Consider the following 27,348-nt stretch of genomic DNA (forward strand, 5'->3'; position numbering starts at 1 on the left):
TGGAGGGGAGTGAAGCAGCTTTGGTGGGCCTGTGGCATCCAGTCTGGGTCAACACAACATAAATGATTTTATGCAAAAAAGATTTTCTACTGTTTTGGTTTTTCAGGAAATCACATAGAGGTTAATAAACATTCAGATTTAGCATGGGTGTATTCCTGCAAGGTCACTTGGTTTAGCACCATGGCAGTTAACGTGAGTATAGCACACACTAAATGGATTAAGAGCTGGCCAGCTGGAAGATTTCAAAAAGTATTTGTTGATGGGGAATTGTTACTAAATGGATGTGTTTCTCATGGAAATTCCCCAGTGGGCTGTTCTGTGTCTACCACTGTTCAACACTTTTATCAACTCCTTATTTGCACATGTTGTAATAAGCTTTGATTTTCCTTGATACGCCTGACAGATTAGTTAGTGTTTAGTGATGTACATGTTTTCTGCAAACTGTTAGCCTCTTACCAGGGTTTTGCTGTAATTCATTCTGTTGCCTCTTGTGGTCTGGACATAAAGTTTAGCTTTTTAAGACCTATTGTGAAATTCTATGTAGAATTCTGCCCATTTTCCTCTTTCTCTCACAGATAAAAGAAGACACTCCCATTACAAGTTTTGGTACTCAGCTGAAGTAGCTGGAGAGTCCACTCTAGTGACTTGTACTTTGGAAAAAAAGTTGAAAACTTTGAAGGAAAGAAAGGTTTAATTACACATTGGAAGCCTCTGGTTTTGGATCTGCAAAAGAAATTTAGCTCTGACTTAGAAGAAAGTCTTCAACTCTTTTCTGAATGAGAGATGTGTCATTCTGGTAATGTTTGCACACATATAATGGTCTTTATTTAAGGATGTTGCAGTGCTGAAAAATATTACATCTTTAGGAGAAGAGCATAACAATATAAAAATACTGATCAAAGCTAAGTCACCAAAGTAATGCTAGCAATGACACTGTCAGTATAAATCTGCTGATTTGATTGTAGAGGAGACATCCTGATTACCATGAGAAAGGTACCCTTGGCTGATATGTGTTCAAAAGTTAAAGGAATGAGTCTAGAAGAGGCTAATGGAGTAAAATCAAGTGAGAATATAATTTGATTTTTTTTTTCTGTATTAGGGACCATTTCTTTTCCGAACAATCAGATTTTAAAGATATAGAAAACATGGTACTATTTTTCACAGAGGGGAAAGAAGGTTCTGGGGAAAGAAGGTGCTGGACAGTGTTTAAGTTTCAGAGCATGAAAGCCTGAAGGGTTTTCCTCTGGTTTTGAAGTGAGGAGTCCGTGGGTTTTGCATGTTGCATCACTGCAGAGGTTGTTGTGAGAGCCTCTCTGCAAACCAGGGCAGCAGCCAGGAAATCAACAAGGAAAGCAGCAAATAGGCGATGGGAAAGATTAGTTGGGAACAAACCTTGCTGGAACAACTAGCTGAGAGCAATTAGCAGGGCAGCCAGCACCAGAGCCAGCCACAAAGGGTGCCAGCAGCCAGCACCTCCAGGAGGGGCAGTGGGGAAGGGCTGTTTGCTCATGGGCTGTGCCTGGCTGGAGCTCAGGAGCACTGGCTGCTGGCAATGCCCAGGGCCGCCTCTGAGGGCATGGGTAGAGCTCAGGCATGATTCTGCTGAGAATGACCATCCTGCTACTGAAATCTGCCTGAGTCTGGATCAAAACCAGAGTGAGAGGCAACAAGAAGAGGATATCCGTGGCTGGCACCAATGCACTGATCTTTCAGAGGTCTCTTTTGGCCTCTCTGGAGTGAGCAGGTACCTCAAGGGGGAATGGGATCATGTTTCCTTTCTTGCTTGCATTTTCTGGGTGGAAAGGTGTGTCTGAAGCTCAAGTGTCTGCTGTAGAAGCACTACCTGGCTTATGGTTTGTACTTTAACAGCAAACTACCTCTGGAAATTTATTTACTGTTAATAGGTGCAGATCCCTTTATTTGCACTTGGTTTGTCTACAGCTGGTAGTTCCCAAAATCTGGCTTCTCTTTCTTTCTTATGAGGAATCCTCAGCCATTCAAGAGTCAGATGACTCTTTTGCCATCTTAAATGGGAAATAAGCCCAAAACTCAAAAAAAACAAAAATGCTTTCACTCATGAGAGGGAGGAATATTCTTGTACCAAGTATATAACTTGTAAAAGTGTAAATGTATTTGATCATCTTGAAAAATGAAAGATTGAGAAGTGACATGATGGGCAGAAGGCAGTGCCCTGCTGAGAGGTCAGATCCATCCATTTCTGCTGAGGCCAAGAGGAATCAAAGGGGTTTTTCAGGAGAAGTTTTTCTTCAGCCATAGGCCCATCTCTCTCTTCTCACAGACCAGCAGCATTTCTCCTTTGTAGCACTGTCTCTCTATAGATCCATAAAGGGGCTTCAAACAAACCTCCTTGGTTTTGGAATCTTGGTGTCTCAAAGGCCTGCATGGCATTCTTCCTTCTTGCAGTTTCCTTGCTTTTACTTAAGACTGAACAAGCCCAGGAGCCAGGCAAGCAATACTGCTGAGCAGTGGCAAACAGCTTTCTTTAGATTGCTAATATTATTGGCAAATTCCATGCTGAGCTGCAGACTGCTATTTGTTCTCTTTAAATGTACAGGAAAACTGCTGTGAAGCACGAGCTGTCAGAATTATTTTGTGTAAGAAATTATCTTCTGTCTTGACTGGACTGATGTGGGCTGGACGCAGTTTTCCTTTGTAATCGTGTATTTGCTAAATGAAAACACAAACTGGTGGGCAAAAATGCAGAAAAGGTGTTATTAATGTTTCAATGTGACTGCTTCTGAATGTCACAGCATCTGCCATATGGATCTCCACTCTATGGAAAAGAGAATTCATTGATCATTCAATACTGTGCGAGTATTTTCAGGTGTTAGGGCTTCATGGGCTCCACTGTGAAGCAACTAGATTGATTGCAAGCATTCAAAAAGTTTAAAATGAGTAAAAGTAAGTTAGGAAATAACAAAAAGAGAACTGCATTCTAAACTCCAAATAATAATGCAAAAAGTATGAAATCAAACAACAATAAGCAGAGCTGAAGTCTTTGGAGTCTGTTATTGAAAGAGTATGTGCAAAGAGGAGAGAAGGGCATGCAAAGCATCACCACCTCCCAAAGCACTGCTGAAGAGAAAGGATCACAGAAAAAATAAAATAAAATAAAACAAATATGCAACCACCCAGGACGAGAGGAGCACATGCTGGTTTTTTAAAATTATTTTCATTCTGTTTTGTGTATGTTGAAATATTTCTCTCCTCCAGCTACAGCAGACTACCCCAGATGGAGTTTTATTTTAGTTCAGTGAAACAAGATAATCTATGTTATTACAAAATATCTCACATAGGTAGAACAGCTGAAGAAGTAGATTTAGCCATGCAATAAGGAGCTCTGGGCTTACAGAATGCATAGTTTAAAAACTGAAGCACAGACTAGGCCTTGGGGTATCCCATGCTTCTGGGATGAAAGTACAAAGCATCTTTATTAATATTATAAAAAAATTTCCCCATAGATGAAGTAAATCTGAAGTAAGCCTTTCTTCTGAGGCTTCCTCTGTCTGTCAGACTTGTGTTTGTTTGTGAGGTTTACATGCTTCCCGTGCCTGACCAAAACCAGGGATACTGAAATAACTTGAGAAATGTTATCATTCTGATGTTTCTGAGACAGCCAGGATTAGAAATGACTGGAAATGTTATGGAATAGTCTGTTTTCATGAGATTTCCATCCAGATATGTAGACCAACGGGGTTTCTTGCTCTGTGAACTTACAGAACACCTTTCAGTGCTCTTTGATGTAAACTCCTTGTTTCCTGTAGCATAAAGAAAAGTCTCCCCTGCATTGTATCTATGCAAATTACAGCAAATAGAACAGTATAAACTCACCTTTTAAAGTCTGATCTTTTGTTTGAACTGTTAACGCCTGAAAGATGGAGTTTTTTGTTTTCAAAGCTGGGTATTGCAGTTTGTTTGTCAAACTAGGAAAGGATTGTGTTATAACCCATCCTTTCAGGGCCCTGCAATAGGCATAGGAAACACTGGATTTTTGTAAGCCAACAGAAACCAGACCACACAGAGTTAAAGTCTGACTCCATCCTGAGAGTACCTTGTTTTCTTTACACAATTACCTGTGGTCTCAGTTTGTCAGATGATCTCAGCTGGCGTTCAAAGTAATACTGAGACCATTGACAGAGGGATGGAGTTTCCAGCTTCAGCTTGAAAGACCCCTTGTGTTTGTGGATTCAGGTCAGACATTTAGTGTTACCTGAACTTAATTGCAGTTTGTTTGTGCTTTGCATTGTCTTCTAAAAAAGCAGTCCAGAGAAAGAGGGAGGCCTGGGAAAAACAAACTGCTTTACCAAAATGACTCCAAAAGCAGCATTAGGACCACCTCCAAGTCTAAACACATCTCTGTCAGAAAGGTTATGTCCCTGCTCCCCAAACATTGCCACTTCCTGCAGAAGCACTGGGGTTTTTTTTGTTTTGGGCCATAACAAAACCCAGGACTGCTATTACGTTACCCTTGTCTCCCATCTCAAGTTCAGACTCCTTGAGCAGGCAGTGCAGCCCTACTCTGACTCCCTTTTCTCAGTTTTGCCTCAGAATTTTCCTTTTCGGTCCCATACAAGGAGGTTGGGTGCCCTGACTGTTAGTGACCATCATTAAGGACACAATTATCTCTAGTATCCACCTGTGGTTGTCATGTTTGATTAGCAGATTCAGTCTTCTCCTTTCTTGAGTTAGGGCAGGCAGTCTCCTTCTTGGTTTTGGGTCTACTTTAAATGTTGGTTCAGTCTGGGAAGAATTTCTAAATGCTTCAGACACCACTGGTAAAATATGGCCCTTGAGATTTGTGTGCATGCTCACATCACAGCATTTCCTTTTAATATTTTAATGTGGATATAAAAGTGTTGGATATAAGTTGTGTGCTCAAATTGCAAACTCCATTAACTCAAAACTTTATTTGACTCGAGAGCTAGTAAAGAATTCCTCTGAGCTCCATTTACATGCTGATGATCTCTGCAATGCATTTGAATACTTACCAATGATGATATTTACTACTGAGACTTATCTCAAGATTGATATGTCACATCAGAGCAGGCAGATGAGCCTGAGACCTTGTTATATCAGTTTAATGGGCTCCTGCAGATGAGCTTATTGGCAGTAAATGTTTGTGCACATACTTGTAGCTAAGACATGGTGGGCTGACAGCAATGTGCTAATGTTATTCATTCCCATGAAGAAATGATAATTCGTTCCTAATTCCCCTTTCTTTTGCTGTAACTCAATCCACACAGAGTCAATTCCCTTTGCTCTGATGATGCACACAATATCCTAAACTGTCGTGGCTGGATCAAAAATTCTTTCAGTTAATCTAGCTTCTGCTATTAAGATATTATAACTTTTTCTTTTCTATTCTTTCATAGAGATGAACAAAATGGATTTGAAGTGAGACTGTGGTTGCTAAACTCTCTCACCAATTCATATAATAATGACCATCATAATAAAAAAGATATGTCTAAAAAAAATGACAGTTCTACAGTCGTTCTTGAAGTCATTCTAAATCAATAGAGTGTGACTGTCTGAAGGTACTAAATGAAACTAAGTAGTTTCAAGAAATGGATTGGACAGACTTTACTTATGTAAACTCAATTTGTGTTTAAAACAAGTGCATAAAATATATCTGGAGAGTTCAGTAAATCTTTTAGGAGTGAATTCTGTATGCAAACTGCAGTTATGGCAATAAACAGATTATTCTGCCAAAGCAGTACAAGGAAAGCAAAGGAAAATGGATCTCAGACTTTGTGCAGGAACTCAAGGTAAAAGTTAACACTATGACAGTAATGACCATGGGCCTCACATGCAAGCAGGCATTTGTGCTGAAAGCAAAGACTGAAGAAAGAAACTATGCCAAGATGAATGCAACAGAACAGAAACAGATAGGGCAGCAAACCACTCATGAGAAGACAGACTGACTGCATGTAGAACAAGCTCAGCTAGTAAATGAGGAATATAGCGTAAGGCATTAGAAGTAGAATGCAGGAGGCTGGCAAAACTACCCACACTGTTTCTTAAAAAAAATAAATTGCCCAAAGTTGCCAGTCAATAGTAAATAGTTTGGTAAAATGCAAGGAAACAAGTCATGTGCATGTGAATAAAGAGACAAACCACATCATACCCATAATATTCTTTTAACTGAGTAAACTTACTTCAGGGTATGGAGAAGGCACCTCTCTCTGCTTGTTGGGTCATGTCTGTCCAAACCACTTTCACTCTGCATCAGGAGACTGCAAGCAGCATCTACACAATTCAGGAGTACAAAGTATTGTGCAATGCATGTCAGGTAAGTAAAAGTAACAAACATCCATAAATGTGCTCATTGCCACCTGGAAGACACCTGATGGTGGCCTGGCACTTACTGCCCAGGGGTACAGCAGGCTCAGTGATGCTGTTGAGTTGCCATCTTTCACTTTTCAGTTTTTTCCTTGGGGGCATATACCTCATATGCCAGTAGTTTTTCTCTTGAAGCCTCCTCCCAAGGCATTAAGAAATAATGGGAAGTATTGAATTGCCAAGTAAATCTACCTTTATACAGAGCTCTGTGTCATCAGTGTTGACACTATATTGATAACATAAAATGAATGCAATTGGATTTATTAATGCTTATTAATATTTAATAGCAGCACCTCTTTGGAGGGGAAGAAGGAGGAAACAAATACATAAATCAGTAACTATAGACTTATGAAATAGTGTTGAAAAGAATTAGCCCTCACTTATTATGAAATATAGTAAAATATAATTTTAAACTACTGATAGCAAACAACAAAGTACCTGAAAATCATAATTTTGGGATTTATAAACAGTTTTCCAATAACAGCATCCATAGAGTGTCTTACTGACACTGAGATCTGGTGCCCAGCAGCTTTTTAAATTGAAGTATCAAAGCTTAATGATGGGTGAAATTTTATGACCTCAATCTGGTTATGAATGGTTAAACTTTTCCTTAAATTTGCTTTCCTTTTTGAGCCATAAATTACCCGTGGTCTTGTTTGTCAACTCTGTCAAGGGTTGAGGGATGTGTTTAACCGATTTTCTATGAGATTTCTAAACTCTTTCAATTTTAAATTCCCATGCTATAAATTCCCATGCTGACTGTTATTGCTCTTAAAAACACTGATTCCAACAAGATATGACCACACCAGAAAGTAACATTTAAACCTGTTTGATTAGTGGATAACTTCACCAAATAAAAAAGAGCAATCAACTCCATTTTTGTCAGTGAGTTAACTATGTGAGTTATATTAATTCCTGCAGAAAACACTTTATTCTCTGGAGTTTGTTAATAAATAATTATGACATTCTCTTGAGTCAATCTGTCTAAATGCAAACATCAACACAGATCATCTTGTAGCCTGTAGTGTGTAAAACAATTTTGCCTCAGTAGGTGGACTGTTCTAAATTGTTGCTGTTTTCATATACCATTCTTTTACTCAAAAGAAGCACACTCACCACTTTGAAGTGATTAGCTTATGGAAATATTTATTAAAGGAATAGTGATTAAGTTGGGGTTCCAAGACAGGTATAAGCACCCTCTAATCTACACCATTTTCCTTCAAGCTAAACTGTTTCTAAGTGCAATCATAATATTCATTATTCTCTTTCATTATTAAACCCCAAAAGTATTTCAACCCTAAACTGCTTACGTATTAGCAGTACTTAATTATTCCATCTCTTTCAAGCATTTTTCCAGTTCTGGGATTGTGAATTTTTTATGCTGCTGAAGTTATAGCAAAAAGCTTTTCACCAGCATGGACCTAGTTTACAGTGAGACAGTCTTCACTACAGAGTTATGATGTCTGCCATGAAAATCCCCAAACTACATTTATATGTTTCAAAATCATGACCAAAATATTTAATAAATTTGTACTGGGGGCTTAAGCCAAGCAATTTTTTCTTCTCCATCACTCTGAATGGGTGTGGTGGATCATCCTCTTCAGGTATGAACAGCTGCACAGATTGCAGGGGAGCCACTCTTTGTCTGCCCCATGGTAAGAAGTGTGCATCTGTCTATATTCTGATTAATTCTGTTTGAGTACCAGGATGAATGAAAATGGAATTTGGCTCTGTAACTGTAAAAAACTCAATGTACACAGATGTCATCTGAACTTCACTCTCAGAACCATATAAACTTCCAGTGGCAGCCAAGGAGTTTGGATCAGATCCTTTATTCTCTGAGCTATTGCGTGTTATATTGTCTCTCCTTCCCAGACTCCAGTTCATAAGTGACAATTCTTGACTTCTGGATAGTGAGAGTCCCATTGTTTTCCACCTCTCACAGTCGTTTTCTCAACAGTCCATTTCCCTAGCAGAATTAATTCCAGCTTTGTTCTATAAATGCTAGTCTCTTTCCTTAGTCACTCTAGGCATTGAGCCAATGAATTCAGACTAAACAGAGGATATTAATTTTACTTTAGCATGTATATATTGCACAAAAACTGTGGTGCACAAGGGTTCACTGCCAAGAAGTAGAGTGAGACAATTGTGTAAGTTTTCGAATTTGAACGTCAGAGATAACTTGCTGAGGGAATTGGAGACACTTAAGAGGAAATCCTCTAAGATTTTCTGCTTTTAATGACTAAATACCACAAGAAAGTGGCTGTGAAGTATGAGTCCTTCACCTGAAGAACTGGATGAGTTCAAACAAACTTTGGGCTACCGCCTTTTGATATTCTGCAGGCTGGTGGTTTCCAGGAGTGGATTGCGGGAAGGTGTTGAACTCTGTCCTGAGAGCTTGAGACATTTTGCAACAGAGAGGGAGAAGACAGCAGCTGCTAAAATCTCAACACTCCCAAGGGCATTTGTTTGAATATGATTGTGATATTGGGGATAGTGAAGCTCACCTTTCTCAGCTCATGGAAACAGCCTTGCCAGCAGTGCAAGCCGCCGGTCTGTGCTCCCGAGGAACCCGGGTGCTGCCAGTGCCTGCCCGGAGCTGGCTGTGCATCCGGAGATCCAAGGCAGCAAAGGGTGTTATGGACTGCCCTTGGCTTTAGGGGACAATAGCAGGGGTGTTACTCAGGCACAACTTCAGTGGCTCAACAATAAACATTTCCTTGAGGCAGACAGCTTCCCCATTGGATTCTCTTGAATAAAGGCATGAAATCCGTACCAGATCCCTGGACAAAAGGAGGTCTTGCACCTTATATTTGTGGGACTGATCGGATTTCCCTAATTGCTTAGGGGCTCTATTGTTCTGCCTCAGCAGAGCTGTGCAGAGTTTATCTCTCACAAATACGTGAGAAATGCAGTCCTAGGCACCCACAACTCCTTGCCACTGTTATCAGCTAATTAAGGGCACAGAAATAACAAACCTTAGCCCAAAAGGCATCACAGAAGTGAATTAGTTAACTGCTTACAGAGCTGATGAGAGGGACTGCTAGAGAAAATACAATTTAGTGCAGTTTAAAGTAATTTTCATCCAACCTAAAACTGTTAAAAGAAGATTTACTTCCTTGAAGACAAAACAGTTATGTCCAAGATGTTATGTGTATGCCTGCAAGGACACATCTGTTGATACATTTGGGGAACTGTTCTGGCCTAACTGGCCAGCTGTGCAGGAAATATATGTGGGATCTTCCTCGAGACAGTTTGTGCCATGTGTAGGGCTGATTAGTAGTGAGAAAAACCCTGAAGTTTTTCAGTGCCAAGCTGTGATCTGTAATTCAGTGTCTGCTGGAAGTGGGGTGAGTCTGAGCTTGGAGGTGAGAGGGGAAAATTAGTGAGTGTGTCCAGTTGTCCACATGTGTTTTACAGAACCACAAAGGAAAGAGATACATTTGCTCCAACGAGGTACAGCTGGGATAAAGCAAGATCCCTACTGTTCCTGAACCATGCACATTTCACCTCGCCAGGCACACTCAGCTGAGCTGCAAGCAGCAGCTTTCATAGCCCCCATCTACTTGGACGTGTTGGTGATACTGGCAAAGGGTCTGGGGCTTGGTGTCAGGAACTAAAGCGATACCTTCTAAAAGTGTAGGCATAACCCTTTGGTGACAAGTCACAGAGATCCGTGAGTTAACTGGATAGATTGTCCTGTCATAATGTCAGCTGGATATTTCAGTGCTAAATATCAGAAATGTAGGAAGCATGATGAAATGGAGAGGCAAGGCCCTTTCCTCTTTGCCGTTTTTGATCCAGCTCATTGGTTGTCCTTTCTTCACAGCCTCTCCCCCTCTCAAGGGTCCTGCTCCTTATTTTGTCTTTCTGCAGCAGAGTCCCATTGCCACGGAGACATTTCTCCTGTACCCACCATCTCCCGTCCCTTCAGCCCTGGTCTGTTGCTGATCTCCACCCATATCCAGTGTCCTCAGGAACCCAGGACCACGTAGGCATGTCCCACTAATTTCAGGAATTGCTTGATTAGTTCATGTCTGAACATTTTGCCCTCTCTGAAGAGGCATAACACCATGTGAGTCAATCTTGTGGAAATAAGTCTTACTTGTCAGATCTTTGCTTAGGTCCTTTGGTGAGGGATTGGTGGATTTATTAAAAATATATTATTAGAACATGGAGAATCTTGCTTCTCTGTGGATAGTGATGTAATGTATGCAGCTGTCTGGCTTAATCCAGGGCAAAGCTAAGGGAGAGTTATTGTGGACAGTATTACCATGTTGTAGAAATGGAAAGCCAGAGTGAAATAAGGGTTTTTATTTTTCTCAATGTGACACAGCTGATTTCCTCTTCATGCTACCATGCAGACACAAACAGGGTTCATGAACCTGCTGTGGCCTCTTTTCAGCTCTGTCCTTGTCACGGACCTCTGGATGCTTTCATCTTTTGATGAGCTTCATTTACTCCATAGAGATCAGAGAAAAGAGTTATAGGGTTCAACCACCAATTGTGGACCTGTGCTAAGGAGCCTGCAGGATGCCACAAGCTGCTTCTGCAGTCTTTCCTCATGGGATTTCTCTGTTTCAGTGAAATAAATGAACTCAATGAAATTAGCATCTTTCCCATCATGGTATACTCCCATCTGTTTTTATAGGACCAGCCTGGAAAGTATTGCCCATAGCTTCAGTAAGTAAGCAGTCATATATTCACCACTGTTCAGAGTGCTGCTCTCCAGAGTCTTTGAGAGAACAGCCTGATGCTGCACCTGTGCCAGCTTTTCCCCACCTCAGGTTTCCCACCCCTTCCAGTGGCATGCAATCAAGCAGCCCACTGCTCACCTGGCCCAGGTAAATCATGGCAACACAATGGTACAATTGCAGTGGCTGCCACTGGTGGTCTACCCTGTTTTCCCTCAAGTTAGTTCTGAGGCAAGGTTCTGGGTGCTGTATTCAAGGTGTCTGGTCCCCTGGTGCATTGCTGCAGCACCTGGTGGTGTGCTAGGAAACAGTGACAGCAGTGTTGCACTGCCCTGCACAGCTGAAGGCAGGGCAGCTTCCACATTTGAAGCTCCTCTTAGTAGATACAAAAGTACTCACAAACTTTAAAGATGAGACTTCTTTCTCATATTCTCTGTTAATCATCATGATAGTTTTAGGACAGACTCCTACATCTATAGATTATGTGAAACTCCATGAAATCAGAGGTTTGTGGGCAGCCAGTCTTGGTATTGTCCAGGTGCCATGAAGGAATGCCAGACTTAGTGCTAAGGTTGTCCAAAAATGTGCAGATATCACCCAAGCATGTGGTTCCTGGACCTGACTGACAAAGCAAAGGGCCCCTGATGGGGAAGAACAACTAAAGAAAGACCTGGCATCTCCTTATAGAGGTACTTGGAGGTTGTGGATGAGGGTTTCAGAACTCAGGTTGGGGCTAACTGGGACTAATTGGCTGCTAAACATCACCAAACTTTTGTGAGAGCCAAATGTGTACAGAATCAGTTCAGCTCTCTACAATGGGAGGAGTATCAGAGGTAGAAAGTGTATGAATGTTTCTAGAAAGAACCCCCTGATTATGGTTAAGTAGGTGGAAGCTGATGCAATGAGCTGATGCAATAATGGTGTGTCTTAATTTGCTGGGATATTTAACCAAAAGGAAGGGATTTTTCAGACAACTAGGAAAATATCCACTATTTGGGAGTACAGTTTGAAAAAAATAAAGTATATGGAAAAATACAAAACTATCTGCTGTCAGCAATGACCTTTGTGGCCATTTCTCTTAGCCAAACTCAATTTTCTGGCACACTGATTTGACAGAAATGTTTTGAACAGCTTTCATTCTTATTCCTTGAGCAAACACAAAGGAATACCAGCCCTAATTTGAGTTCAGCTCACTATATTTTTCAGTTGTGTCAAAATGCAATGCAATTGTTGTAGAACAACTGGCAATATTTTGTGAACTGCAGCCTTTATGCTCTGCTTTTGGAAGATGTTTCGAGTTTTTCTTTCTCAGTCTCAGCTAGGCCTATCAGTAATATGTTGGTATTTTTCCTTCTACTGCCACATATTGATGTGGCCCAAAATGTTCTGCAAAGATAGGTGACACATATTACCTTGGAATTGGTGTTGGAAAACCTATGCCATTCAGTTTGTTTCCTCGCTGGTAGCATTGGTGCAGGCCAGGAATAAAAGTTTTTCTCAGCAAAGGTGATGTATTAATATACAGCAATAGTGTTGTGCATTCAGTTAGGGCCTTCTCATGTCAACCTGAAAGCCTTTTGCATTGGTGAAAATGTGATCTGTCTACAAATACAGTCATTGTTTTACATAAGTTAATTGTTACAACAACTCTTTCCTTTGAGGAAGGAGAGAAAGGTGAAAAGTTCTTTCAGGAATTGTGACACAAAGGTGGTAGATGCACATGCTCACCCTGTACAAACAAGCAGCAAAAAACCCAGATGCAAATAATCTCATGGCCATGTCAAGCTCCTTAAAGCCATTTCTGTTTGTAGGCTGAAAATAAATCCCATGGCTGCCTCAGACAGAGGAAAGAGATGCCCTTCTCTTCGTCAGATCATATGATCATAAGCTATGAGATGTTGAAGTGTAAAATGAAATAACTTTTATTCTTCTAGTAATGTGACCATTGCTATGCATGGAGTAGGACAAGGCCATTTGAAACAGCCTGGAAAAAATGAAAATATGTATTTTTTTAAGAAGTAGCTTCTAGGGAGGAGAGGATAAATGTATCTGGTGTGATGGGAATGGTGGGAAAATTGGAAGTGCCTGTGAGGAAGAGTGTTCAATGCAAGTATAACATGCTTTGCCCTGACAAGATCTTGATGATCCTGATGACCTGCCAGTTGTGTTGGCTCATCTGTAAGGCAGAGGATCCCTCGGTGCCAGTCTGCAATGAAAGTGATACAAAAGCCTGGCTCATCTGATAAAAATGTGTCAAAACTTCCCAGAAAGGATCAGTGATTTAAATTATGTCATTTTTGAGAGAGGATAAAGAAAAGGAAAGGGTAGGTAGAGAAGACAAGAAAAGGTGGGTAGAGAATCTGATAATGGACAGAGCACATTACACTGACTTTTGTAATATCATAAGACAGCTTTTCTGCAGGTTGCATTTCACAGAAAACAAGGCTTTTCTATGGGGAGAAAATGTTCAATTAGCAATGTCTTAGAAACTCCTTCAGTAATCATGGATATGATCTTGGCTTTAAAACAATCCTGAAAGGCATACCTTTACCTAACAACTGAGATAAAGAAGTAAGAGCATCTGCAGGGGTCTGGACTCTTGCAAATGCTGTGACACATCTGTGCCAGCAACAGGCCCGTGTGAGTGAGCTCGACTCTGGTCTGTTGTTTACTCTGGACTTCATTTCTGGATTTCAAGTTTCTGGTGGCCTTTGTTCAGATTCCCAAGCACAGAATTATTGTAAAATAAAGAGGAGGCCAAACTTGGACTTGGAAGAGGAATCTCTGGCACTGTTTGAAACATATAAAAGCATGAGGTTTGGCTAACCTTGCCGAGATGCTGTTGCACAATCGTGTGTGTCAGAGATCAGTAATTAACCCCCATGCAGATCCTGCTGTCTTGGTGGTCTTGGGAAAAGCATATATTTTTAAGTCACAGTGGGCTTTAATGCCAAAGAATAAGTATTTGATTTTTTCAGATAATGCTACTGCAACTCACTTTCAACTTGAATGAATGTTGGCAGGCACAGTCAAGTTTCTTGCAGATCTTTATTATGTCTGTCAGCTATGGAGTCATAATATCACAATCACAATGCAATGAGTGATTCCTTGACTTAAGTATTACTGCCCTTTCTCCTTAGGAATGGAACTACTTAAAACACCCTTCAGATGTAGAGAAGCTTTGTTACTTACACTTTACACAAGAGTAACTGAAGCATCATAGGTTCGAGTCAAAGCCTTCAGTAATGGTCAGTTATCTGTGTGTTTCAAAGATTGAATATATTAAGCACAGATGGTCACACAAGTTCTTCTGGTAGACTGGGGAACAGAACCCTGGCACACCAGACTCTGGCTGAAAGCACTTTTCCATTAGCATCATGGTGTTTCCAGAAGGCTATATCTTTTTAGTAGGTCTTTTCCCATTCTTTCATGAAGAACATTCCCAAAGGTGCAGCATTGACTTCTGTTTAGAAGTAATTAATGTAAAAATTTCATTGAGAAATCCCTGGAAATCCCTGAAGAAAAAGAACCCCAAACTTCTAAAGCTCTCACAAATATTTGTTTTGATAATATGCATTCTCAAGCCTGAAGCAAACAGAATACATATATGACAAAATTACTTTGTTGTCCTTACTACTATACAAAAAGAGGAGAATGTTGTATCAAAAAGAACTATTTAAAATCTTGTTGGTACAAGTCTATCATGTCAGTGCTTATTTCCAAGTGGAAAATTGTAGGCAGCAGAGTCTCCCACTAAGAAATATGAGCATCTCCAGGGGGTGATTAGGACTTTAAATGGCCAAAGTGCTGCCTGGAGACATAGGTTCCTTTTCTCCATAGAATTCTCATACTCTCATACTCCTAATTTAATTGTCAAAGGGTAAATAAGGGGAAATCTCCACTTAGAATTATGTTTTAAAAGGTCTTCTGTGTTACGGAGTATAGTTTAAAATTTGTCACTGATGTGTCTGAGGACAATATTCTCTGTCACACATAGAGAAACCCCATGTTCTCCCTAACCTGATTAAAATTGTGGGTTATCAAATATTACAGATACATGGGATGCAGAAGTGTTCTAATTTAGCCCCAAATCTTCTTTCAAGAAAAGTCATTTGAGTCCCCTGAGTATCTCCATTTCCCATATAGCTGATGTCCTTAGCTGCTTAATACTGCAAATTATTTAAAACCAGACATGCAATTATGTTATTAGAAGACTTGGAGTTATTCAGACACAAATATGTGCCTAAAAAGTATAGTGAAAAAATGAAAATGCAATAACATGAAAAATATATTTTAAAGCAAAGCAAAATACTAAACATTAGCACCAAAAAAAACCCACAGAGAAAATGTTTGGTAATTATCACCCCACAAAGCTTGCTTAAGTCAAATCTGTTTGATTGGTTTTTAAATGAATGATGGGTAAAGAGAGTGTGACAAACAGAAATGGAAAGAGTGGAAAAAGGAGGAGAGACACAGTAGAGCCCCAGAAGTGCAATATCCATATTAGCATGGAGTAGAGATCACTTGCGTGGACTCTATGGGTGAAATAGGGTGAAATGTTAGTGTTGACTGTCTGATATCTCCACTTGGTTGCATTTAGGAGAGTTTTTTGACATGGGCTATAGTCTGTACAGCAAACAGATCGAGCAGAGCAGATAATTCCAGAACAATCCCTTCCAGCCCAGCCCTAAGTGAACAGAATTTGGATCACTCCACCTGAGGCTGCTGTACAAGGTAATGATGAGATTTGGATCAAATTTATAAATCTGTTACAACATGAAATATTAATGTGACATGCAGACCTGCAACATAGAATGATTTTATGAAAAGGAAATTTCTGTGTTTTATCTCAAGAGCCTGATGCCAGCTTTATGAAGAGATTTTAGCAGAAGAATGAGTCTGTTCTATTTCAGAGTTATGCAGAAATGGTAAAGCTGCACTCTTACTAAACCATTACCACAAAGAACACTTAAATCTGTGTACTTCGAAAATCTCCCACCGGATCTTCAGTAATACCAAATCCATTACTGAAGAGAGGATGGGATTTTCCTCAGACCACAGAATTTTCTGGGGAATTTGCAAATAAAAAAACATCACATGAGGATAAAAATGAGAACATCTTTTTGGAACCATCTTAGTCTGTCCCCTTCCCAAGAAAATGCACAATGTAATAGATGAGAAAGCATTGCCCTTGGGATCCAACTCTCCAGTGAGAACACCTCTTAAAAAAGCAATAAACCTCAAGTCAAGGTTTTGTTTTGATCCTTCAATGTTTAAAGCTTACTGTGACCTCTAATGCTGAGATACAGCTGGGACATGAGAACCACAGCCCTGCTGTCAGTACTACATGAGCTGTTACAGAGAAGGGAATGGGGTGTTCAAACTCTGCCAGCAAATACAGCGCAAGGTTTGTTCTTGTGTGTGCCAGCATTTACCTCTCACAGTAGAGAATCCTTGAGGAGGATTGGAAGGGACCCTGAGAGGATACCTAGTCCATACCTCTCCTTCTTTCCCACACAAAACTTAATGCTTTATTGCTTCATTCACTTGAGCTGTTTCAAACACCAGGACATGCCATTCTGTGCAGCCTTTACCACAGGAAAGCAGGCTGCAGCTCTGTGTTAATTTAAGCCTGGCTCCTAATCCTGCTGATGAAAGATCACTCTTTGTTTTGCTCAGCCCTTCCCAACCTGCAGCTGAGGGGGTGGCACAGATTCTGTGTCCTGACAAGGGCTCCAAGGCCCTCTCCTCAGAGTTGCCTTGCAGGCAGCTCAGTGTGGGAGAGAGGAACACATGCAAGGGCTGGAGATGGGAGCAGTGGTGACAGCTGGACCGGACAGTCTCCAGTGTATCCCTGTAACCTAAATTCCCTGGCTTGGTACAGCCCTTCCATTGATACCCAAACATTTTTGTTGATGAGAAATTTTAAATGGATGAGTAAATTTAAATGGATAGAAATTTTAAATGGAAAGGAATTTTAAATGGATAGCCTCAGATACCTTCAAAGGATGTTTGTATTTTACTTCAGAATACTTTCAGTTGTGAAGACTAGATGGCAAATTGCATTTACCAGAGCATTAGCATAGTCTGTTGTTGAAATTCATACTCTGAGGGCAGAGGCACCAAGGTAGTCAGGTGTGTAACACACACACCTGGGGAAAGCTGGTGGCACTTTGCCTCCTGCACTGGTTAGGCAGTTTGGCAGACTCCACTTGCTGGAGTCCTTGTTTGAGCCCCTGACTGCCCCTGCACAGCTGGCCCACACTGGCTGGCAGTCTATGAACTAATATCATTGACGTTTATTGACTGGAAGCCTTTGAATATTTTGTTTGTGTGGAGTTTATTTGAGCAATACAAATCCTTATTTGGCAGGCAGTTTGAGTTCCCTCTAAAAAGGCTTGTCTGTCTTTGATAATTTTGCCACTTTAACTACAGTGGTATAATTGAAACAGCAACACAGAAAATCCTCAAGGGAACAGGCAATTATACTGGTGGCAAATTGTTTATATTGGCCTAGCATACTACAGAACAAAATGAACTATACCAAAATGATGAAGTTTTCTCTCAGTTTCTGTCAACATATTACTCAAAGCAAGGATTTTATCCATGTATATTGCCTGGCCCCAAGTCCTCTTTCTAACATTTAGGCATGCTGGTATAATATAAATGTTTTCAAATTTAATGGAGTTCTAAAGTGAATAATATTTTTTCCTCTTACCCCAAAATCTCCATGCCTGGCAAGTCTAAACTCTCTGTTGAGACCTGCTTGGGGTAGAGATCTTTTTTCATAGATCCCTTATTTCCACAGACTGTAAGCAATGCTGTGAGCTCAGTGTGATGTGTATGAAGGCAAGGAGTGGCTCTTCCTTCTTATCTCAGTTGCTTTGATGGCATTGGGAAGATAAAGAACATGCTGTTGCTTTTGATGAGGGGAAAATAAAGAATTAGCAACAGCAACTGTATTACCCAAGCCTTCGCCTGCAAACTACTTTGAACAGGTCTTTGGGTTGCTTTGATTATTTTTTGTTTGTTTTCATGTGCTTGACTGGTCAAATACCTGGAATAGCTAGAGGATGTCAAAGAAACAGAAATAACAGGCATCTTAAGCATAAGATTTTTGTTGCCTGGACTTCTGACATGCAGTGAATGAGCCTGTCTCAGTGTTTCTGTCACCTCCTGAAGCCCTGACATATTCCTGAGGGGTTGGAGAGACAAGCTGGCAGCAAGGGGCAGGATGACAGTGGCACACAATGGTTTGTAGGCATCAAAAGGACCCAGGGCTGGCTGCTGCAGCTCCTGCCCAGGCTGCCACAGCAGCGCTTTGGGCTGGGTGTAAAATGAAGCCCTTGGCTCACCATGTTTAGCTTGTGGCTAGTTCGGCAGTTCCCAGCACAGCTGGCCAGGCCCCAACAGATCCCTCTGCAGGTATTTAATTCTCCCTGTGCACTCCCCAGAGAGTCAGATAGAGCAGAGCCAGGGCACACAGCACTGGGAATTCCCCTAGGCATTGGCTCATCAGGTTCATACATTGCTGTGTTCTACCAGATGATACCTAAATCTGTTAAAAATTCAGTCTTGCCATCTTCTGGATACCTAGATCCCTTCTTTAAAAGGGCTGTTGGCTCCTGAACCACTTACGGTCTTCAGTGCTTCTCATCCATCACCCTGTGCTGAGGATTCCACATCTGTTTACAAAGTGTTCAAAGGAGGAGGAATTTGGGAGCTGGCCTGAAAGGCCTCCTGTATGCTTTTAGCCAGCATTTCTTTCTGTAGATTGCAAAAGATTTTATAGCTCCTTTTCTCCTTTTTTCTCCACTTCCATTCATTCTTTCTACAGCTCCTTACTCTTCCCCATTAGATAACTGTGGTCATATACCAGATTAAACCTAAACCAGCAAGTTTGGGAGTTTTCTTGTCTTTATCTTCTGTGCACCACACAAGTGCACCAAGCAATAAATTATTCTTAAAATTTTCTCTGCCTGTAGCATGAGATGGTTTTCATTCCACCAGTGGTATTTTACCTGCAGAACCATATCGTTGATTTCAAAGAAAACAAAAACTGTATTAATTATGAAGTTATTTGGTAAGAGAGGAGAAATGCTTCTAAATGTTTTCCAAACATAATGTTTAAAACATTTTGTAATGTAGGGGAAGTCTGAAAAGCCACATCTCCCAAACTGAATTGGATAGTAGGGCATGATCAGACTAAGACTTTTATGAAATATCAACAAGGCAGGATTAGATGGAAATTGGTTTGGAAAACATGGGCAAAGCTGTGCAGATAAATCTGCAATTAGGAAAAGGTAAATCTGTTCTCTAATAGTATCCAGTATTATCCACTAGTATCCTTTTGGATACTATTAAATAGTTTACTACTAATAAAGATATGCCCTTTACAGAGCACTGGGAGGGTGTTTTGCCAGTGACAGTGAGGCCAGAGCTATAACAACATTCAGAGTCACCAAAGAAAACTTCTATCAAGAGATCTTTTTGGTTTTTTTTGGCTGTCAGGAATATTGATTCTCTTACAACATGTTACTATTGCAGCACCAAAGAAAAGCTGCTGCTGTTATGAAATATTAGGGTTCCCCACTTAAAACGGAAGAATTTGTATTGCTTCTTTCTTGATGTTTACAGAAATTCATTCTGCACAATAGACTCAAAGAAATCATGGTTTTGACTCAAAGAAATCATTGTTCCTTCCAAAGCTTTTACCTCAGTGACCAGTGTGGGATCTCAGCATGCACAGCTAATTCTGCAGCCACCCAATAATTTTTTGCAAATGCCCACAATGGTGTATCACCTTGAGAGGGAGATGTGGAGCCTGCCTCTTGAGTTGCCATAATTTCATGGCTCACCATTGATGGAGCTTTGTGGGTGGCCTGGAGCCAGCTCTCTGTGTGGCTGTGTGGAGGAGTCAGAGCCAGAACCTGCCCTCATTATTTAACCAGTAAGTAAAATAACCTGTGGACTTTTGGGAACCCTGTTCATGTCAGAAGGTAAGAGCAGAGGATCTGTTCCTGTTCCAGGAGGTGCTCTTCAGCTGACACTCAGCCCTTCATGGAGACTGAAGGATGGCAAACTCCTCTTGCTGTCCTGGTAACAAGCTCTCCTTTCTTCCTGCCACCCTGACTCTCTCCCGTGTTCAGTTCCTATTTATCTTCGCACTTGAATCCTTCTCATCCTCCCTGATTTCCCTTCTCATCCCATCCCCAGTCTCCTCTCCCCTTTCCCCAGGGTTCCTGGCTCTTCTTGCCACCCCACTCCCTCTCCACAGTGGCTGATGTCCTCAGTGCAGAGGGACAGACACTACTTGATATCTACTACAGTTGCCACATAACTGCATTTCCATGTTGTGAGGAAGCCTGCCAAAGTCCTGTTCCTCACATAGCAAATTGAGAGCTATCACCAGCTGGTAACAGCTTGCAGGCACAACTTGCTGACTTGGAAATATTCTTGACAGAAGCAAGAAAGCTCAGATTATCAATCCTTGCTATCATGAAGACTTTAAATCAAATACGTTCCAGCATCTGGTTAATGATTAAAGCAAATCCTTTAAAAAAACCAAACCACACACACGAAAGAAACCAACAAAAACCAATTATTTCCTGATAGGCTTGATAACCTGGAATTATGGAGACCATTTAGATCAAGTAAGGAGACTGACTTGTGACCGCCAGTGAAGTGTGAATCAAAGTTTCTTCTTAATTCCACAGTGTCTGCTCTCCAAAGGATCCCACCAGGCCAAACACAGCATACCAGCATTCCCTGTACAATCATCTGCAAGCAGAAGGTCCCTGAGTTCATCATTCTCTGGTTTAGCAGAGAGGAAGAGACCAGCACTCGAGGTTTGTGAATAACTTCCTAGCCTGCTTCTGGCTTCGTTTTTTTCTCCTTCATGATGACACATGAGAAGCTTGGGCTGTTTGTGGCTGGTTGTCTAGAAGAAGACCAGGCAGTGGTTGAACTTGGATTATTCAGATAGCAAAAGGAAAAATAATTTTGGGCATCACATAGCCATCCTAAAATTTTATTTAGGAACCTTGCCAGAGACTGCCATTCTGTTTTGCTAGGTAGATAGAAGCAGATATATATATATACTGCAGAATTTGCCATCCAAGAGAATACATCTGAAGTAGATCCTCAGCAAGTGATATCAGGCCTGTCTCTAGTGTCTGCAAGAAATTCTGGATTGAACCCAGTAGAAAAAAATTTCTGAATAAATGCCAATATTTCTTCCAAGCAAAAAAAATCCTTCCAAAATGTCCCTGATGATCCTGACTAATGCAGAGCTCAGGTTATTCTCTGCCTTTGGAACAGAGCCCATTTATCAGATTTCAAGTATCCAAAGGAAAAAAAAACAAAAGATCCTAGGAAGGAACAGTTGTAGTGAGTGGCTGCTGAGTTTTGCTCTTCAGGAGCTGGCAGTGTAACCATTATCTTCTCATAGCAGTCAGGGACCATTTTCTGCTCTTATGCTTGGTGCATTCAAATCCCCATTCCTCAGCCTCTTCCAGCATCACCTTCCCTCTCCACTCACTCCTGTTCTAGTTACCAAGGCTTCAAACCTTCTCCCTTTTCCATGATCCCAGGCCTATAAGTATTCACATACAAAGTTTGTTTTCTTTTTGGAAATTCTGATTGTTTTCCAACTTTCAGGCTGTTTTCAAATTACTCCCCCACTCCAATTAAAAGTGTTGTGACAGAGGCAGACTTTAGCAAGATGCTTTGCTCCCTTCCTGTCTGTCCTACTTGGATCTGAAAGGATGTTGGCTGAAAATTGGATATCCTCAGAAACGCTCCAATTACAGTGAAAGCTGCCAATCTACAGACCCTCATGCATTCTCACTGTTCACACACAATATGACTTTTGGGTTGTGAATCTGGTTCACAGCTACTTACAATTGCCAGCTCTTTGTTTTATTGTTACTACTGTGCTTCCTTTCCTTCCCTGTGAAGCAGTGGAAGCCACGAGTAGCCTGGAACAAATGTAAGGAGAAGAACTGTAAGGAAAATCTGAGAGAGAGAGATAGAGATAGATTAATTCCCAGCTCTGGCAAGGGGTAAAGATAGAGGGGAAAGAGAAGGTAAAAGAAACTGTGTCACATGATTCTTATGTTCAAATGACTCGAGGTAGGCTAGTGTTGCTCTCTGTCAATGAAATACCAGGTAGTTTCTAGGAAATGAGAAACCAGTGAATTTTAGAGCATTTTAAAAAATTGTCCTTAAATGAAAAGGGATTTTACCTACTGCAGAGTTCCTGGTCTGTGAAAGTATTGTAAAAAACACAGTTAAATTACTCATGTTTCATAGAATCATCAAGGTTGGGAGACCTTTAAGATCAGTCAGTCCAACCATCAGCCCAGCACTACCACTGTAACCATTAAACCTCATCCATTAAACCACATCACCCAGCACCAAATCCAGACAGCCCTTAAACAACTCCAGGGATGGTGTTTCTGCCAAAAATAGGACTGGTTATACTTTAGCCATAAGTGGTAAAGTAGCCAGTGCTTTAAAAATAAAAAAGCACCAGCGGAGCTGACAGTACTCAGAAGAAAAAAAATTACCTTCAGTTTTCATGTTAGAACTTTTCAGGCAACAGCTCAGCCTAGTCCCAGCTGAATCTTCAGTTGCGGCCATATACAGGGCTTAAATAGAATTATCCTCATGCTAGATACCTTGTCAAACCAAACATGTGTGTGCAACACTCATGTGTAATAAGACTGCTTTTTTTGCAGCATTCTTTTGAATGTAAGAATAGTGTAGCCATGAAATAAGTGTGGTACAACTGTGAGGAAGCTAAAGTACAGTGCAATAAACATGGGCAGGAAAAGAAACAATGGTATCTACAAATGACATTTCCAGACCTTTGCTTTCAGTCCTGAAAAACTTCATGTTTAGTGAGATACTCTGTCTGTCTCCTCAGAGTGGTTTCTGTCCCCCTAATGCCCTGAGCCACCTGATATTCCCTCTGCCTCCTAGGTATGGTAGATGGAGATCGTCTCAGAATTATCCTCAAGTCTTTAGAATGAGCTGCAAAATATTAGTTTCAGCTGTCAATTAATTGATTGACTAATCATTGACATTATGATCCTGAAGTTATTAAGCTGTACTCATGCCTTGGGTATCATTTTGATGGGCAAGACTCATAAGAGTGGTTTGGCAGATTGCTCCCCACGATAGAGAACACAATGGCCACAGGTCTTTTCCTCTCAAGGAATGCAGTGAAAATGTTGTATGGGAAATCAGGCAGATTAAACTAAAAGTAAGTTCTGTGTATGTTCACTGAGTATCCGGGGAGCCAGGGAATGGCCAGTCAGCCCTGACAGCTGGGAACTTTGCTCCTTCTCTCAGCTTCAGGTACCTGCTGCAAGGTACCAAAGAAATGAGGAGTTACTGGCCACATGAGTAAATTTCCCTATGGAAAAGTTTTCCCAAAATGATAGTCTGCCTCTTATCTGTCTTTAGATAACAGAGAAGCGCAGTGGAAAATCCTGTATTGCAACAGCTTCTCAGTCCTGACATTGTTAAGTCAGACTGCTAATGACTAATGCTTAGACAATGAATCAAAGCAGTTGCCTGTACAAGGTATTGGATGAACTCAAACAATAAAGAAATATGTAAAAAACATTTTTTTTTTTCTGAACCATTAGGGGAAAAAATAGCTAATATTGCCAGGTAGCTCATTTATAATGAACAATTTGATTAGCTCCACACCTGGGTTCCCTGGCTTTTTTCAGGATAAGAAAGACAGTTGACTTGTCTTGAAAGAGTGTTTTAATGCAGAGTTATTTATTAATATTATGCTTCTTTTAGGTGTTTTCTGTTAATACTTCAAACATGCATTACTGGCAATATGAGCATGGCCTAGTTTTTTAATGCAAAATATCATGTTTCCAAGTATTTTCTAAAAGCCTGAATCACCACAGTTTCTGTTGGGAAAAAAGAGAGGAGGAGGGAATTAAATAAACAAAAGCACCTGGCAACCTCAACTGTTGGTGTAGAACAGGCAAGTCTTGCAAAAGCACTTAAACTGAGTGGGTTTTTTTCCAAAGTTAATAAGTAGAGTTGCAACAAATACCAGCAGTAACTCTCCTGATAAAAAGACAGAACCAGCAAGATTCTAAATGCCTAGAGACTGGAAGAAACAAAATGGAGAGTAAATACATTGGTCTGAAATCTACACATTACTTAAAGATATTTGAAATGGATACTTTAAACATAATATGATGTTATAGAATACAGAGATATATTTTTATTTGCCCAGGTTGGTCTAAGAAAGCAATGGTGTGCTTGGAGCAAAGTGGCCACTGTATGAATGAACAATTTGATTAGTTCCAATTGTATGGAACAAGCTTGTTCCAATTGTATGGAACAAGCAATCACCAAAGTAAATCAGAAATAGACTACAAAAGGTGAATTAAATAAAGATAAGGAGAGTCAGAAGAATTTACAAAGCTGTGATGAGGTGGTAGTCCCAGAATCTGGGATGGTCTGGGACATTTTGCCTGGTGAATTACCAAGTATATATCTCCTCAGCGCTTATGGCTAAAAATGGTGCAGTACTGTCACGTTTTGAGGAAGAATGTATTATTTTTGTGGGGTAATCGCGAAGTTTGGTAGGTGAATGAAGCCAGGTGCTCCAGCAGCACAGGTCAAGGTGCAGGACAGCAGCTCAAGGCGAGCCCATAGCTCCGGGTGGAGCACAGAGGGGCCGGGAGCTCCAGGTGTGCCCGCGGCACGGGAAGGGCTCGGCGGGCACAGGGGCAAACACGGCGGGGCTCTCCCCAGCGCTGCCAGCAGGGAAGGCTGAGCTCCCTGGCTAACAGCAGGGGCCAACAATTCATGCAGGCAGTCTCAAGCAGTTCAAATAGATTGCTGATAGAAAGGCATGAATAAACCACCATTTGGCTCAGAGCCATGAATTTCACTTTGTAGAAGGTTTGAGTTGAATAACTCCTCCAAACTAGGCTGCTGGATTTAGACAGTGTTTCCTTGTATATAAGGTACTTAGCTGAAAGGGAATTGAAATGGTAGGGGAAAATATGCCAGAGATGGACTGAAACCACAAGTTTTGATTTGGATCCAACTTTAGAGTTTTCTAAACCAGACAATGGCCTTCTATAGAAAGAGAAAGTGGTTTTTCTATCTGCCATCTCTCACAAACATAGGTTATTCAAAGTGTGATGTGAACACCAACAATTCAGTTAATGCATCACTGAAGAGAACAGCTATCACTTTGTCGTTACTAGCATCAGTTTTTTAATCTGAGTTTAGAATATGAAAATGTGATTTGCCTGTTGACACATACTCGTGATCTTCAGAGTTTTGTATGAACTCTTGCTCTATAAAAGCTCTAAAGATCATAGGTTTCACTAAGGCAGAATTTTATCCTGTAAAACCAAAAATCATGGATAGTAAGTGATGCTAACCAGTACCATTTCACATTCGGTTTCTCAATCTTCTTTTGGTTGTGACTTTATTTCTAACTGTTCCCTCTCCTTACAGGTAAAACAGCATAACTGGCTTTATTTTGGTTCCCATTCTGCATCCTCATTAAAACTTTTGCCCATTTAGACTGTTAAAAACTCCAAGCTATCCTTTTGTTCTTCTTGTTATGGAAGATTGTGTTCTTTATTTCCTCCAACTACCTATGATTTTATAGCATGTTATCTGAAAGAATAATGGTAAGAAATCTGTGAAGGAAGAAACCGGACAGTATTTCTGTGGGATATTGTCACTATGGTCACCACTGCATGTCATTTTACCTGTAATGAATTTTGCCCTGTGTGCATGGGAAGGAACTGAGGACTGCAAAAATCAAGGGTTTATTTTGTCTCCAGTAATGATAGATCTCATCTTTGTGCAGTTGTTGATACACTAATATTTTTGTGACTTGAATTAGGGATAGTCATCCTAACACCGGAAAGTGTTTCTTGAGAATTTTTGTGCTCAAGTCTTGGAATTTATTTTCCAGTTCCATTTACTTTTCAAGATGTCCTTACACACAATCTGAGTATTTTAGTACATTTATTTTCCTAAAATTGTGTGAACTAAGAAAGGTTTTGCAGAGGATGTTCTTTCCATTTAGACAAGCCTTTAATTATAAAGCTCATGATGATAGATCCTGTAGATTCTGAGGTGATGTTAGTTGTCAGTGTAATCCTCTCCATTATTTCGAACACACAAAAATAATTGCCTCAATTTGGTATCTGTGAAAATGAGACCCATGTTGACAGAGTAGCCAGACAGTTTATTTCCGGAAATAGCCAGAAAAATACCATAAATAGCTGTTAACCTTCCCTAAAATAGTTACTGTAGGGTTAAATAGCTTCAAAAATTGAAGTTTGAAATTAACAGCAGTTTACAATAATCTTCACTCGTAGAAATTTTTATCTTTTTTATTTTTGCCCTTTTAAAAAAACCCCACAGACTTTCTGGGAACTGCTAACCTACAGCTTTGAGGGCATATTCTATTTTTCTGTTCCATACCATGAAAAAATGGGCAGAGTTTGGGGGTGTAACTTTTCACAGCAATTTTGTTAGCTATGGACAACTGCAGGCAAAATTTTTGGAGGTAAGCTGCCTTCATAACGACAGCAGGCAAAATTTTTGGAGGTAAGCTGCCTTCATAACTAATTGTACCTACTGAGCCAGTTTCTGATTTTCATGGGTCTTAACTTTTAGCATAGAAATGCCAAAGAGTGTTTTGTCTTTTCAAAGGACATAAAGAGTTAAAAGTGTGAAAGTCTTCCACAGAATCAGCAGAACGACAACAAGCTCTGGCCTGTAGTGACAGTCCTGGGTACTGTTTGTCTATCTTCATTTTTATCTAAGTTATTCCATTAAAGCTATGAGGTGTTCACTTTGCTAGAAGTCTATCAATAACTGAATAAAATAAACAAAAATGAGAGTTCTTGGGTTTTGTTTCTATTGAAGCATGTTTTCAACATATTATTTGATTTCTAAACCATATACAAAGAGACAAAGTGCCAGAACAATAAAACATAATTCTTCATAATTCTTCTTTGCTTGCAGAACAAATCGCCTCTCATGGCAAAATATTGGATGCAGTTGAAGTCTATCCTCAGCATGTTGTGGGGATCTGTGGAGAAGAAAAGACTCAAAAATAGAAACATGTCTGAGCAGAAGAACACTACCAAGGCAGGGAAAGTTGGTAAGGAGGAGAAACTAAATCTTTGGTCCTGATCCTACTTCTCCTCAAGTCAGTAGGAAGACTTGTGAACTTCACTCCATAGAAGTGAATTTCTATGTTCAAAAGTATTACTCA

At 40.4% G+C, this 27,348-nt stretch overlaps 1 long non-coding RNA gene across 1 annotated transcript; it reads left to right on the forward strand.

The window, feature by feature from the left end:
* The first annotated feature begins 1,304 nt into the window (after positions 1 to 1,304).
* LOC141725432 (uncharacterized) lies at positions 1,305 to 27,348 on the forward strand. The gene is made up of 3 exons (XR_012577286.1): positions 1,305 to 1,744; positions 20,771 to 20,902; positions 27,096 to 27,348. It is a non-coding gene; the product is annotated as an uncharacterized LOC141725432 (long non-coding RNA).

Source organism: Zonotrichia albicollis, chromosome 1 (assembly GCF_047830755.1).
Source record: "Zonotrichia albicollis isolate bZonAlb1 chromosome 1, bZonAlb1.hap1, whole genome shotgun sequence".
NCBI lineage: Eukaryota > Metazoa > Chordata > Aves > Passeriformes > Passerellidae > Zonotrichia > Zonotrichia albicollis.